Genomic DNA, 5860 nt, shown 5'->3' with positions numbered 1-5860 from the left:
GTAATTCTATAAGACACATATTGTGGTTTGGCTGTATGTTGTTTAAAAAATGAAACATTTGATTTTACAAAGTAAGACTCAGGAATCAGATGCTGTGATGAAAGCCAACTATATCAGAGAGGCAGAGAAAGCGCCTAGCTGACTTTCCTACTCAGATGACTTCTGAGAAGGGAAAAGCCCTTCCTCTTCACCTCAAGTCCCAGAAGGAAAAAGCCCCTTCACCTTCTTCATGTTGTCTTTTTTTTAATTATTTTTAACGAAAGCAATGGCTCTACCATTCTTTATTTCTTATAATAATGCAGTTTAAAAAAGTATACACTTTAAATTCTGATCAGAAGCTCTTTTTGCATCTGAACAACAAAAGAATGACTCTCTTAGTACTTAAAAACAATGTGTGTCATACAGATTTATGTGTTTACCTGGAGTCAGCTCACTGTGAGATGAAAAGCACCTAACACCCAGTAACAGCAGGGCACCAACATTACCAGAGTCAGGGTTCTTAGGAGCTCTAACTCTTTACCACTGATCCACAATAAATCCGTTTTTTCACCAACAGGTTAGGTTACCTGTTTCGAATAACATTAAAATCATTGTTTTTTCCTTGATAAAATTACTTCATAAGACAGTATTTACAAGAGGCATATAAATATCTATGCTGTAGAACCATAGATAACAATTTCATACAGACTGAGTGAGTGGGCCAGTTAAGTTAATGGTACTGCAACAAAATTACCCAGAGAAACATTTTTAAAAGAGGTAAGAACCTGTCTGGGCTCCTGAATTCAGAGTTTTCTGTCCATGATGCCATGGTTCTGTTACTGTGGCTTTGAGATGAGGTAGATGGGCTGGGCAGAAAAAATCTGATCATTCCTGGTGGCCAGGAACAAGGTGGGTAGATACAGGGATGTGTGAAGGGACAGAGAGGTGGGGGAGGAGCAAATGGAGGATAAAAGAGAAACAAAGAAAGTGGGTGGAAAAGGAGAGTAGGAGAGAAGAGGGAAGAAAAGAAAAGGAAGAGGGAAAGAGCTGGTTCAGGAACAAAGCATACATTCAAAGACATGCTCCCAGATACCTACTTACCCGTTCCCTTAGTTTTCATTAACTAAACTCATGTCCTAGGACGGTTGAGATCTACTGGCATTCCTATACCAACATTGTTGTTGCTCATCAGTGTCTCCCATATTGATCCGTCTCATTATTCACAGAGGAATCACTCTATAATCTATTGCTTATTTGGAGGCCAATGAATTTCATCCAGATCCATCGTCTTTATCAAATCTTAGATCCTAGCTTCTGATAGTGATGTCAAATTATAAGCGTACCATTTATCCTTGAATATATTCTGAGAATAACATAAATACATAAATGAAACACACATGAAAGCAATGTTATCAAAAGTTGTTTAAAACAGGATTTAATTTTTTAAAAATTAAATATATGCTTGTGCATGTCTATTTTGGCACTGGCAGAACAATGTGAATTAAAATTAATCATTACTTAATAAATTCTCTTTCTATATACTCTAGATAATTTTTTATATCTGTATATCTATCTATCTATAGGTGTGTGTTTGTTCATGAAATCAATGCATATGTGTGTACTGATATATCTTTGCACAGAGGCAAATTGAGCACACTGCCCTGAACCTTATATTTTTATCATTTACTACAATATTCTGAGTGCTCTTCAGAGTTGGTATGTGTATGTTTGCTTTATTCACCAAAATGACATCTTTCCTAAGTTTATTTGTGAGAAAATTACACAAACGATGATAGCTTCTGGATTTTTGTAGCTTAAAGGAACACATGTACTTTTTTTATAGTCACAGAAAATCCAAGTTTATTTGTGAGAAAATTACACAAACGATGATAGCTTCTGGATTTTTGTAGCTTAAAGGAACACATGTACTTTTTTTATAGTCACAGAAAATCCAATTGCCTATGAATTACCTGTTTGTGAATTTATATAGAAGCCTAGATGTTCCATTTGTGGCTGTGCTATTCTGACCTAAGATTACACTCAGGACCTTTTCCAAGTAGCTGACAGACTGGCCCCATGGGCAGATGAGATAGAGCTAGCTCTACGTCAGGTCTGACGTCTATCACCAACTCTGCTTCTCTTCACTTACAGCATCTAGTTGCACACCAGCACTGTCTACTAAGAAAACAGTAACATGAAGGCAGATAAGCAACCAAAAGAAAGGTCAGACCTAGTCAGTTCTCCCAGGTAGCTTCTGCCATGTAGAATATGAATAAGCATATATATATATATATATACACACACACACACACACATATATATATATATAAACTTCTTTTGTGTATGCTTTTCATTTCTTTAATGTGATCCATATTGCTGCAATGAACATAAAGAGCCAAGTGCCCATGAAAGCACTCTGTTTGTTTAGTTTACCATTGATATTTCCTGAACTGATGGAACTGATGCAAATATTGGGAAGTTATGATGGTCAGCCTGAAATCCTAGTTTGTGGGAGGTAAAGACATGGGATCAAGGAAGCAAGCTAGCTGGCTAGACAAACCAAGTCTGTGCACCTTGGCCTTAAAAGAAAGATCAAAAACTTAAATGACAACACATGCTGGAGAGGATGCAGAGAAAGGGAAACCCTCCCCCATTGCTGATGGGAATGTAAACTTGTACAACCACTTTGGAAATCAATCTGGTGCTTTCTCAGACAATTAAGAATAGTGCTACCTCCATATCTAGCTATACTACTTCTAGGCATATATCCAAAATATGTTCAAGTATACAACAAGGACATTTGCTCAACCATGTTAGTAGAAGCTTTATTTGTAATAGCCAGAAGCTGGAACAACTCAGATGCCCCTCAGTGGAGGAATGGATACAGAAATTGTGGTACATTTACACAATGAAATACTACTCAGCGATTAAAAACAAGGAAATCATGAAATTTGCAGGCAAATGGTGGAAACTAGAAAAGATCATCCTGAGTAAGGTAACCCAGAAGCAGAAAGACACATGGTATATATTCACTTATTAGTGGATATTAGACATATAATATAGGATAATCATACTAAAATCTGTCCACCTAAAGAAGCTAAGCAAGAAGGAGGAGCCTGGGTAAGATGCTCAATCCTCATTTAGAAAGACAAAAGGGATGGACACTAGAAGAGGGAGAAAACAGGGAACAAGACAGGAGCCTACCACAGAGGGCCCCTGAAAGACTCAACCCTTCAGGATATCAAAGCAGATGCTGAGACTCATAGCCAAACTTTGGACAGAGTGCGGGGAAGCTTATGAAAGAAGGGAGAGATAGTAAGACCTGTAGAGGATAGGAGCTCCACAAGGAGAGCAACAGAACCAAAATAATCTGGGCCCAGGGGTCTTTTCTGAGACTGATACTCCAATCAAGGACCATTCATGGAGATAACCTAGAACCCCTGCATAAATGTAGCCCAAGGCAGCTCATATCCAAGAGGGTTCTCTAATAATAGGACCAGGGACCATCTCTGACATGAACTCAGTGGTCTGCTCTTTGATCACCTCTCCCCTCAGAGGGGGGGGGGTACAGCCTTACTAGGCCACAGAGGAAAACAATGCAGCCAGTCCTGATGAGACCTGATAGACTAGGGTCAGATGGAAGGGGAGGAGGACCTTCCTTTTCAGTGGACTGGGGGAGAGGCATGGGTGGAAAAGAGAGAGGGAGGGTGGGGTTAGGAAGGTATGAGGGAGGGGGCTATAGTTGGAATATAATGTGAAAAAACTGTGATTAATTAAAAAATAAATAAATAAACATAAAAGAAGAAAGATCTCCCTCAAAATATAAAATGGAGCTGTGAAGGAAGATATATGATGTCTCCATTTTCTGTCTCTCACAAGTACATATGCACACACTCATGTGCTCACTCACACACTCACACACAGCCTCTCAAAGAATGTCTTCCAGGGTTCTCCATGCAAAAGACAAATCTCTTTTATTTTAGATTTCTAGTCATGTTTTATTTATTTGTTTACAGTTATTTTTTTAGGCTTTTATAAGCTTGAACTTTACTGTAATATTCACCAAGGAGTAAATATTGGAAAATTTAGTTAAGTATAAGAAAGAAACCCTTTCCATTGTTGCTTTTACAGTCTCTTACAATATGCAAATATTTAAAGATAACATTTCTGTCTTGTTTTCCACAGTCTGCATAACGTAGTGGAGGGCATGTTCAACACTTTCATCTGAATTGGACTTTTTTTATTAAATAATCAGACTGTGTTAGCTTATAACTAAGCAGTCTTTGCTCAGGACTTTATACATGCTTTGCAATCTGCTTTAATGCAGGGACCTGAAGTGATTGTAATAGTGATTTGATTTTTAGAATGTTTTATTTCTAACATATAAACACTACTGACAGGATGTGATATATTTCATGTTCAGTCATTTATTTATAACAACTTCTTTTTTATACACAACCATCCCATTTACTCTAAGAAAAAGCATCTACTTCATTTGGAAACCAGGCAAATCTTTCCTTCTTATGCTTTTTTATTTTTATTTTTACAGAATATTTTTTTGTATCTGATATATTACAATATTTTATACATGAGTATTAAGCAGTGCAAGAACTTAGAATTTTACATTCTTTTGACTTATTAATTTTATTATATTTAATTATTGTGTATGAGAGAGAGAAGAGAAGAGAAGAGAGAGAGAGAAAGGGAAAAGAAGGGGGGAGAGAGACTCGGGTCATAGTGTCTCTGTGGAGGTCATAGAACAATTTGCAGGACTCAGCTCTTTCTTTCTACAGTATGGGTGCCCAGGATTGAACTCAGGTTATCAGCTTGACAGCAGGTGCCTTCAGCCTCTTAGCTATCTTGATAGCCCTGGTTCTTGCATTCTAGTTATGGGAGAAGATAGAGTGACTATATCTCAGAGATGCATTTGTGTTTTTAAATGTTAAGCAGAAAAGTGCAGACATGGATAAAATCCACATTCCCTTGTTCATTCTCATTTAGCAAGAGACTAAATGGAAGACGCGGGATCTTAAGAGCACAGCTCAATAACGTGAGCTTCTCCAGGTGCCCACCCCCACCCTGCAGGGGTATCTTACATAGGAGTTGGGGCTTCCACGGTGATGCAGAGAGTAGCCTAATGAGATTCCCCTAACATCTGAGGACTGAGAGGGGAATGCTGTTGCCTTGATCCAAGCATGTCTGCAGACAAAGTTCTAAAGACAGCAGAAAACTTTCATGTTCTGAGCACTGCAGAGAAAGGATTTGGATATAAGGGCTCCACCTTTCACAGAATTATTCCAGGATTCATGCGCCAGGATGCTGACATCACACGCCATAATGGTACTGGCGGCAGGTCTGTCTACGGGGAGAAATTTGAGGGTGAGCGCTTCATCCTGAACCACACAGGTCCTGGCATCTTGTCCAGGGCAAATGCTGACCCAACACAAATGGTTCGCAGTTTTTTATCTGCACGGCCATGACTGCGTGCCTGGATGGCAAGCATGTGGTCTTTGGGGAGGTGAAAGCCGGCATGAACATCTTAGAAGCCATGGAGCGTTTTGGGTCCAGGAATGGCAAGACCAGCAGGAAGATCACAATTTCCGGTTGCGGACAACTCTAGTTCTTCTGACTTTCAGGTGTCTTACCCACCAGACCATTCTCTCTGCAGTTCGGAAGAGCACCCCTACACCATCTGCTTAGAGTGCCCCGTCATCTCTGCTCTCACTGAAGTTCTTTGGGTTCCATATTTTCCTCAGTCCCCTCCAACTCTAGCTGGTCTGCAGAGTTAATTTTGTGATTATGAATACAAAGTAAACAAGAAAAATGGAGTGAAAATATGTTCTATTTGGCATTATAAATAGGTGGCCTCTGTCACATAATC

General features: G+C 39.1%; 1 pseudogene; it reads left to right on the top strand.

The window, feature by feature from the left end:
- Positions 1 to 5174: 5174 nt before the first annotated feature.
- On the top strand, positions 5175 to 5599 carry LOC110555954 (peptidyl-prolyl cis-trans isomerase A-like; annotated as a pseudogene).
- Positions 5600 to 5860: the final 261 nt, after the last annotated feature.

This window comes from Meriones unguiculatus, chromosome 19 (assembly GCF_030254825.1).
Source record: "Meriones unguiculatus strain TT.TT164.6M chromosome 19, Bangor_MerUng_6.1, whole genome shotgun sequence".
Lineage (NCBI taxonomy): Eukaryota > Metazoa > Chordata > Mammalia > Rodentia > Muridae > Meriones > Meriones unguiculatus.
This window is presented reverse-complemented; position numbering and strand designations above follow the sequence as displayed.